We start from the raw sequence: 11233 nt of genomic DNA, 5'->3' as shown, positions 1-11233 counted from the left end.
CATTCAGTTCAACTTGGTCATATAGTATAGTCATTACGAGAAATTCAGACTTGTAAAGTACCTTCGGTAATTTAGTCTCTGGGTGTTAGCTCAGGAAATAAAAATTCTAGGTTATTTTGGCATTTGAGGTTGATTTATTTATTTAGGAGCTTGAGGGTATTTAGTCATTCCAAAACTTGGAGATATTTTGGGTCATTTTACACTTAAGGGGCATTTTGGTCATTTTATACTTCAATCTAGTTTTTTCATTTAATTCAATTTCCTAAACAATTCAAACATAAATAATGCTTTCGATGTTTTAGTCTTTAGCTATTTGTTGATAAATCAATAATTCTAGGTCTTGTACCTTCTCAGATGCTGAGATCTAATTCTCAAGGTACTTTCACTATCAGAATCAGTCCGATCCATTTTTACCTCATAGGAGTAATTTTTAATTTCTTAACCATGTGATTCCAGTATTAAACCTATTAACGAAAATAATAAGAATTTAAAGATTCTAAGGTTGATTGCTTTATTGGTTCATCACTGAACCCAAAATTATTCCTTATCTATCGTCTAGTGTTGTCTGCATGTAATCTGAGTCTTATTTAGTTTAATTACTTTTTATTACATTTGGAACGAGTTTAGAAATATATTAATTACACATATGTAACCAAACTTATTCATCTATGCATTAACCAATGCTAGCATGTTCCAAAAAGCATATATAAGGTAGTAATGTATTACCTTGGTTTCCATACTTATCATTCGAACATTTAAACTCTATTCGATCACTCTCGAACTTGAGTCCAATGTCTAATAATATCTCAGATACATATAAATATAAGTTACATCATAAACAAGGCTTAATTGCGGTAAACGAATCGAATTGAAAAGTAAAATGTTGAAAATAACTTACCAGGATTGAATTTGGAGAAACGAACTTCAGATTCAACCTCAATACGTCGAAAAAATTAAATATGACTTTTCAAAAAAATTAACTTTTTGGTCAAAGCCAATGGTCAGACTGGTCAACGATCAAAGTCAATGGGTCAAAGTCAACGGGTTGACTCATATGAGTAAACTTAGGATAGTTTAATCAACCGAGTTGACTCGGTTCATACCAGTTTAACTGGACCAGTCTGGTCTAATTGCACTGGTTCCAGAAACCCCCTGGACTGATGGAGGTGCCCCAAACACACTGGCAACGCGTGGCAGTGCATGGCGGTGACGACGAGTCAGAGATGACTGTCGATTACTCTAACGCATCCAATCAACATTATCAAGCCATATCAATACCCAAAATCATCAGAAATTAAAACAAAAACCCGAACCGATTGCCTCCTCGTCGGTCGGACGAAACTAATGATGTTGACGCAACCCATCAGTCAGGTTTGAGAGGACAGAAGTGGGGAGTGTAGTAATGGCTGCGGTGATGAAAGAAGTTGATGAAATCGACGAAAAATCACTAAAACAACGACGATGCTTGAGTTTTCTGACAAGGCTTTATAGGCTCTCCTCGATAAACGTTGATGACCCTCGACAATCGATCACCAGATTTTTGGTCAGAAGAGGGAGACGCTTCTAACGGCAGTGGAGATGACACTCACGGTCGATGATAAAGGAGACGGGCGGTGGAGAATGTTGAACAGTTTTTTCTACATTTACAACAAACGAAGGGTTGCTTGAGGTAACTGGCAGTTGAGGCTTGATCAAAAGGTGAAGTCGGAGCTACTAGTGAGGAAGATGAACTTAATGAAAAGATGGAGCATGGTTAATGATGGTGGCTTAGTTTTGGATCAATAGAGGTCTGGAAGTTTCCCCATTTTTTTAGATGGGGAAAGGTTGATTTTTGAAGAAGACGTTAAATTATAAAACTCAATCATTTTTATGAGGGTTTAACAAATATTTTTTGTCGTTTTATATAAGTTATAGAAGCCTAGATTAGATGGTAAGGTTTAGGGAGATGATTATGGAGATCACGGGTTCAAAACCCATAAACTACACCATTTTTTATTTTTATTTTTTTGTTCAAAAGTAAAAGTTCTAAGGGTAAATTCTGATTCAATTCTTCAAACTAACAAGAAGCTCACGAATGATATCTCAAAATTCTAAATTCTTGCAATTTAGTCCCTCAAAAAAGATAATTGAAATAATTTAATCTAAGCTCTAAATTTTGGGTGTGACATTTTTGATGATTGAATATTTTTTTAACATGATACATGATTTTCTGAATAATGTTTATTTGATCTCTGGTTCCTATATTTTTGTATCTGATTTTTGAGTATGAAATACTTTCATGTTTTAATGGATTAAACTACAATTTTCACTCGAATATATACATGTTTATTACTGTCATTGGAGGTATTATTAGAGGCTAAATTTTGGGTGTGACATTTTTGATGATTGAATATTTTTTTAACATGATACATGATTTTCTGAATAATGTTTTTGATCTCTGGTTCCTATATTTTGTATCTGATTTGAGTATGAAATACTTTCATGTTTTAATGGATTAAACTACAATTTTCACTCGAATATATACATGTTTATTACTGTCATTGGAGGTATTATTAGAGGAATTATATCAGGCATAGTCTATGACTTGTAAGACCTTATCGTAGGCTCATCTACTTTGTGCATAGGGTAAGTCCTTACCGCAGGTCCTTATTGTTAGAGTATGCCCAAAGACAAATCATATGATTATTGTAATAATACTTTTATTTACCAATTTTATTGAATAAAGGCATTGCCGCTATTTTATTGTCATTTATATATATGTGTTTAACATAAACTGGAAGATAATAAAGTCCATATAATGACATAATTGTTATTATTAAAAGATCCCTAGTCAGTTTAGGGCATGGACAATAATAATACGCTTAAGACTAACATGTTATTGATTGATGACAACGAGTTGTCATTGACATAGAGATGTCAGAATTGATACATGATTATATTGTTAGAGAACAATGTATTAGATTGACCGACCATGAGCATATGTCTTGGATTATTATGTGACAGTCATAACATTGCTCATGGTGATGACTATATGTATGATCCTCATACTTGAGATCAATACTATCCCAACATATATTGTTGTATGTTTTGATGCAGCTAAATAAGCTCCGTAACTAGTTGCTCTATAAAGACTGTTATTGAATATATCTCAATATAGTGGGTGTGCATGATTAAGATAAGATTGTCCTTCCTACATAATAGGAAATATATCACAGCCACTTGATTGAGTAAGACTAGAAACGCATGGTCATGCTCGAATAAGTTGATATGAGATATATAACTATCGTAATACAGTCTACTCTAGATAAGAACAAGGGCTATACAAGTGTGACTATTCCAAGACTTGTGCCTATTCTAGATATAAAGGACATAAGGATGTAATACATAAAAGAGTTAATCACCAAGATGATATGTCGAATCATATTTTCTTGTAAATTAGGTGACAATGATATATTGCTAGATGTCACTCATTGTATGTAATATTAGAATGTTCTAATATTACTGCAACGTATAATAACCTACAAGGTCACCTAGGATTGAAACGAGCAAAGATGTACAATTTGTTGTACGTTACTAAAATATATATCTGGAGTTAATTAAATATATGTTTTAATAATCCCGAATATTTAATTTTAATTAATTAAATATAGATTATTAATTTGAAATAATAAAATCCCTAATATGATTAGGGTAACTTGGATATAAAAGGATTATTAAATTCCAATTAATTAAATATAGATTTAATTAATTTGAATAATAAAACCCTAATATTAGGGTAACTTGGCTATAAAGGGTGTTAGGTCTAGCAGCCGTTTTAGAACACACACACAAAACCTTCAGCCGTTTTTCTCTCAAAATTGTTTTGGGGAAGAAAAATATTGCTCTCAATCGGGTGAACTGAGTAGAGGTCGAGACGTGATTTTGTGGAGGCTTACGATTTGAACAGATTTACACCACCAGTATTTGCTGTTGTCCTTGCTATTTTTCAAGGAACCCGTTGTAAGTATTCGCATCCCTTCCTCCCGATTTCAGTTTTTCGTACTTGGATCGCTGGTGAGACCGTCGAGTTTTGTTTCCGCTGCGCCATGGGGTGCGCCGACGGTCCCAACACTTATGCAATATGTAAAGGCCCTTACCGGGTGTATAAATGGGTGTATGGTTCTGGGAAACCTACACATTCTGGTGATCGGATGGGGGTAGTGTTATTATTTTTAAAACATGTTTGAAGAATTGATTTTTACTAAAGTACTTTATTTGTATGTTTTTATACATCGTAAGGAGCACACTAGGTTGTTTAGCTCATTTTATAAATTTTAATTTTTTCATATAGTACCAGATTTGGCATCAGGAGGACAAACTACTCCTATTTTTGTATCACTGTATATCTCTATATGTCTTTTAGTTATAATTTGGTGACATGTGTTTTTGATACTGTCTTGATATATGTGCATTACCGATATTTTGTTATGTATATGTTTTATACGGTTTTTGATATATGTATACATATATGTTTATCATATGAATCTTTCTTATGGCTAATTTCATATTATACTGTTATATGGATTTTAACGTTATTTTAAATATGAAAAGAATTTCTTAATACGATATGTAACAGCTTAGATTTGGTCATAACATCTAGGCCGGGTCTAGGGGTTACAAGTTCCTTTTTTTATCAGTTTCATTTTAAATTAGACATTCACGTTTATTTTAATTCATTTTAGCAAATTTTCATTTTTTTTCTTTTTTGGGTTTGCTTTAATTTTACCGTTGACTCCATCAGTCTATTTAATTTTTTTCTTCCATTCTCGTTTGCGCATTTAACTGTACTTTGATTTTTTTTTCTTTCTTTCTTTTTTCATCTTTTTCCTAATTGAAATGTTTAAATCCAATTACCTTTAATTTTATTCGACATAATAAAAGGATCTTCTTTTAGTTTAAATTAATATTTTCCTTTCTCTAGTTTTAATTATTTACATATATTGCATTCATTAGTTGTTTACTTTTTATTTTAATTTTTTATCATGTATTTAGTTTTATTATTGGTTAGTTATATATATATATATATATATATATATAATATATATATATATTATATATATATATTTGTGACCCCTTTATTATATTTTTGCAGGTTAGACCAAATTATTCATTTTTTACAATTCTAGTTTAATTTTTTATGGTAACAAAATTCCAAGGTATGTAACTGAAAGAGATTGATCATTTAAATTGATATCAAGATACAGATCTGGTAAAATGGTAAGTTCGAGGTGTCCGATCTACCTAACTTAAAAGAATCAGTGTGACTCCATCACACGATTAAAGTCAAAACGTGAAACCAGAACCACCCGAAGGACTATTGAGATAGCTTGGCGATTCTGTTGGGGACATATAGTCGGGCCAAAAATCGGTTGTCGATTGTCTTTTTAGGTGAAAGTTGTAAGCTTAGGTTTAATTTAATTTTTTGATCATTTTTACTTATATTTGAATATTTTCTTAAATAAATAGTTGTATTGATGTGTGCTTTTAGTGTTTCCAGATTTTTTTTCAAAAATTCATTTCTCAAGCTATATACTTGATCTCTAATCTTTTAAGTGTGGGTGAAAGCGACGGATTCGTAAGAATTTATTCTTCACATGGGCCTAGCAAATAGCCTTCAGGATTCATATACCATATGTATTCGTAGGAATTTATTCCTCGTATGGACATTGGAGAATGTATCCTTTCCAGTTTAACTCGGTCAACATAAGCATGTGATGGGTTTAGAATCGAGGGTCTGGCAGGTCCAAGGGGCATCGATAAGGAAAACTTGAGTTCATTTTATAGAACTGAACCAGGTTAATGCACAAGATTAGAGTCTACCCTAAAACAACATGCAAACCCTAGGATTCTAGTTTCTTTATTTAATTTCATTGTTCCAAGCATGCAAATTTAAAATTCATATGGTGAGTTTATTTTCTATTAGAAACATGCGCGATAGAAATCATGATCGAGTAGGAACAAAACAATGTGGGGATAGATATCTTGCGGGTAGGAACAATTATAATTTTTCTTTTATTATTAATATACCGAACTAACTCATTTACTTTTGTTTATCTTTTTTGCCCTTTTATTTACTATTTACATCATTACATAGGGGTGTTGATCCATGAAGTGTTTGTCAACTCTGAATAGTTTCCGTTAATGGACAAAAGGGTTGTGATACAAGAGGTTAAAAATGTAGAGGTACGACAATGGTCTAAAAAGAATCGAAAAGATAAAGTAGACATGTTGTAAGATAGTTACATGTCTAGAGTTAGTTGGCAACACTTCGATTGAGCAGAACAACCTCCAAAAGCTGCAAAGCATGTAGGGCAATTGGAAGCACGAGAGGAAGGATAAATTCTCAGTATCTGTTTTATGCACGAGTGGATGAGGCTCTAATCCAAGCATTAGCACAGTTCTAAAATATGTGGTACAACCAAAAACATGAATTCCATTATCGAGGGACTCACAAATTTTTATTTTGCACTACGAAACAATTCATACATAAAAAATTGAAACATTGAATGCATATCATCATGGAATGTTACAAGAAGCAAACGAATGAGCTCCAGATAGTCTTGTATGATCGAGGACATTAGTGGTAGTCTCGGCAGGAACATGCCTAACAAAAAGTGAAGGCAAGAGATGAAATCATTCAAAAGTTCTTGGATCAGGTCTACAAGGCAGCTCATCATTTGTAGGACTTAGCAAGATGAGTTGGGACAGTAAGACATGGTACCCAGTCAGTGACCAACAAAGTAAGAAGGCTTGTCAAGATGCTCAAAGTTGTCCAAAGTTTAGAAGATCTAACTTAATTCTACCTTTAAATGTTTTTAGTCTCATTGTAATAACACTTTTGTTCCAATGAAGGTTATTTATTATGTCAGGTACTTTTTGGATCAATGCCTCGAAATCCTCATGCTTTTATCATGTATTTTGCATTTTAATTCATCTAACTTCTTAATATGAATTCATTATTAAAGCTTAAATGACTAAAAAGGATTATTTTATTAGAAAAGAAAAATGCACTGGACCCACCACATCCGCATAACACTCGATTTAAAGCAAAACAAATGGAAAGTAGACTAAAGGATATAAAAGACAACTTCGCTAAACTGCTTAAGGATCCATAATATGTTTTTCGTGAAACGAATGGACTCATATCTAAAATTATATATTATCATTATTTTGATATTTATTTTTTATCTATTTTTATCTTTGAATTTTTAATTTTGATATATATCATCATAATTTATTCTTTTTGTAGACACCTATTATTGTCTAGTCAATTTAATTCAAATGGTAAGAAAATAATGATATTGAACTTATTTTATTTCACTGACCCATATATTTTATAACCCTTAATCTGTTCCAAATCAATTCCCCCGGGTAAACACATCCGTAGTCCTAATCTAAAAAGTTCACTGCCCCTAACCGTTGCCTCGTCGTTCACCAGTCTCTGGCCAGTAGTGGCCTACACCGCCAATACTAACAATACTACCATTGTAATGCGATCCCAATCCCGACCGTTATTTTCCCGATCTGTCATTTGTTTGTCATAAATAATAGGAAAATATTGGGTTTGCTCCACCATCAACCGTGATCCTCACCACCCCTTCTAGTGGAATCACCTCGCTTGTCCGATCAAAACCTCGTTGAGGGCGCCCTATGAACCATTGTCATTCGATGTGGAAAGCTCATCGAAGTTTCATTGGAAAACTCAAAACCTCGACACTAATTTCATGATTTTTAACCAAACCAAGTATTTGTTGGCCATACCTCCCTTGCTATTGAGATCCTCGTAGAATTCTGATCAAAACTCGATCGGGTTTACCTCTTGTCACTATCCATTCTTCATCCATCGTTATGGTAAGATGCTAATTCTTTTCTATTTATTTTGTTTGGTTTCAATGTGTTTTCGAATTGATTTTAGGTTGTTAGTGATGAAAGATCGTATGAGGAGTGATCGACCATCATCCCCATCCCTTTTGCCCACCGCTCCTCCAGTCTATAACCTTCTTGAAATCGGTTTGGTCAGACTGAACATGCCCAAATTGGTTTAAAATGGGTTTGCTTGAATTGGTCGATCCATCTAAACTGTTAACTTCATAGACCGTTGATTTTGACCTAAACATTTACTATACCCTTTGAATTTGAGTTTGACCTTTGACTAACGGTGACCTTTGACTTTGACCAAAAGTTAATTTTTTTTCTTGTAAAGTATCATTTTATGTTTTTCAACGTCTTGAGTCCAAATCTAAAGTTTGTTATGCCAAATTCAAAACCTGTAAGCTTGTTTTTAGTTTTTTTCTCTTATTTCGATCTGGTTCTCACGGTTAAGTTCCATTTCTGATGCAATTTATTTGGTCTTGTTTCTGAGGTATTATGTAATCTTTATTTCAAGTTCAAGGGCTATTGAATGAAGTTTAAATGGTCGATTAATGTAACTAGGAAATCGAGGTAATACTTTACTACTTTTTTAATGCTTTATGGTATACGTTGACAATTAGTGAAATGCATGAGAGTTAGATTGATCTTGTGATTATCGTCGATTGATGTAAACCCATCATGATTACAATAAAAAGTTAGTACACTGAATAAGACTCGGATGACTTATACAAGGAATTATAAGATAGACAATAAATAAATACAAGTCCAGTGATTAATCAGTAAATTAATTAACCTTAGGATCCTTAATTTCTGATTATTTTTGTTAAAGGTTTTAATGTCGAAAATGCTTGATGTGTAAATACCCTTGAGATGTAAGAAGACAATGATTGTCCCTGAAAATGGTGAAAATACATACTTGATCAAATAAAACTACTTATGCACTTGTTAAATGCTTTTTTTTGTTTAGAAAATCCCAATAACTTATTTAACCTCCGATATATCAAAAGACTTTGAATGCTGATTCATAAATAAAGACTCGTACTAATTTACAGGAAGTAACGCATATGATAGAATTGAATGAAGTGACTGAAATATCCTTGAAATCAAAAAGGGTATGGATCCCCCTGATAGTGGAAATGACTTAGGAATTAATTCTTGATTTGATAGAATTACTGATTCATTGATTAAATTCACAATCTAATTAAAAAATCTTGATAACCGATTCATAACCTTTCAGACTGTAACATACTCGGATATTCTAATTTGTGAATAAATATATGAAGACAAAATTGCTATAAGTACTCTATATTCTATAATTGATTGAATTGACTATAATATTCATGAACTTCAAAATGACTAGAGTAACCTCGATTCTGAAATGACCTGAAATATTTGCATGACCAAGAAATCAACGAATTCCATTGGACAATTTTGAAAAACACTAATGAACGTATATATTGTATTGTCCTTAAAGGTTATGAAGTACGACCCAAGCATATATGTCATTCTTGATACTATTGCCATACAAAAATAAGATAAATACCAGGGAATGCATGTTAGTCTTCTCGATATCTGATTAATAATGATTCTAAAGGTGATCAATTAAACTAGTGAAATCAGCAAAAAGAGGTGAATATTCATGAAGTTTCTAAGTTCGAATCATTGGAAGATATCATAGTGTTGGAATCTGCTTGGTTCAACTTGACTCGAACTCATGATAATTCAATATAAATTGTGAATACTAAGAATTCTTGAGGAATGAAAATGTCTAAAATGCCCCTGATGGCATGAATAATAGAATCACTCTGGTTATATTTGAATCATAGTAAGTTCTGATGTAAAAAGTACTTGAATACCTTCTTGGTGTATTTGAATCCTAAACGTTCCTGAAATAGCAAATTCTAAAGGCCTGATTAAATCACTTAGCAACTAAACCCTTTTTGTAGGAATTTCATTTTTAAAATTCAATCAACTTGCAAAAGTTCGTATTTCCATTCATGATAATTACCTAGTGCCTCCAAAGAATATCCAAATATTATAGTGTGTCCCCTATGAACAAAGATGTTTTCTCTATTTATAAAAAGTATGAATCTGATATCTAAAATAAAACCCGATCTCTTATCTTAGTTTTTTGATGTATAATATATTCGACTCTTGATCTCTGATGTTACTATTTACTATTTGTATAATTTGATTTATACTACGGGTACTTCTGGGATGTATTATGGAATTCTTCATGTTTAACTCCAGTCAAGCTGATAATTCCTTATGGACCTAAGGCGGCCCATGGGTGGCCTTCTAGGCTCAATGGGCCTAGTGGTAAGACCTTATGGATCCTAAGGCATTCCCTTAGGATGGTTCATTTGCATTGTGCATTGGGTAAATCCTTATAGACCTAAGGGCACTCTCATTGAGTGGTTCCTATGCTTCGGTTAGGATAAGTCCTTATGGACCCAGGGTGCTCTCTTAGGTTGGCTCCTACACCCCTATTTCAATCTCCTGAATCTGTCTCTCTGAATGCTTTCTTCGGATTATAGGCTTCATGACTGTTACCTAAAGATTTAATTATTGAACCTCAATTTACCACTAGAACATGTATAAACTTGGATCAATAAGAAAGTTTTATGCCTTAGTATATGTCTACTTGTCCATTTAGCATCACTGGGTAGTTCTGTATTACTGAGATTTCCCAAAGCTCACTTTTCTACTTACCATTTTAGGTTAAAAAGAATTAGTCACACTCAGTTATCGACATCAATACTGGGAGTTCTTTCAACATCAACTGGAGAGTAAGATACATACATAATTAGGGGGCATGTAGGTCATATTTTGTCTATATATGGGACTTAGTAGCTTGTTTTGATATTTATCTGTTACTGGATTTTGTTGTAACGTCCGAATGATTTCTGAATTTGCTTATTTATGTTGACATGGTTTTTCAATTTTAAATTGTGTTTGGTAAAATTTTATTTTCACTTTTTTTATTGTGGGTCAATTTGGTGGCCCTAATATGACACCTCGAATCAGATCAGGTCACATGTATCGGTCTGAGGATGTTAAACTGAGCTTTATAGCTGACTCTTTTGGTTTCTGTCTTTTTAGATCTCTTACACCTTTAGGGTTATGACTGATACTTGGAGGATCATTTGGTAGCACGTTTCCTTTTTGGACTCCATATGAATGTTTTCAGACTCTATTATATTTCTTTTTATGTTTATTTTTATTTTATACTTTTATGGCAACTATGAAATATTATATTTTTTTATTGGTTTGGGGCTTTAAACTCCTATTGTGATTCATTTATGAACTCTTATTTCTGATT

The sequence above is a fragment of the Hibiscus syriacus genome, unplaced genomic scaffold (genome assembly GCF_006381635.1).
Source record: "Hibiscus syriacus cultivar Baekdansim isolate YM2019G1 unplaced genomic scaffold, ASM638163v2 tig00109945_pilon, whole genome shotgun sequence".
Taxonomy (NCBI): Eukaryota; Viridiplantae; Streptophyta; class Magnoliopsida; order Malvales; family Malvaceae; genus Hibiscus; species Hibiscus syriacus.
Note: the sequence above shows the minus strand (reverse complement) of the source record.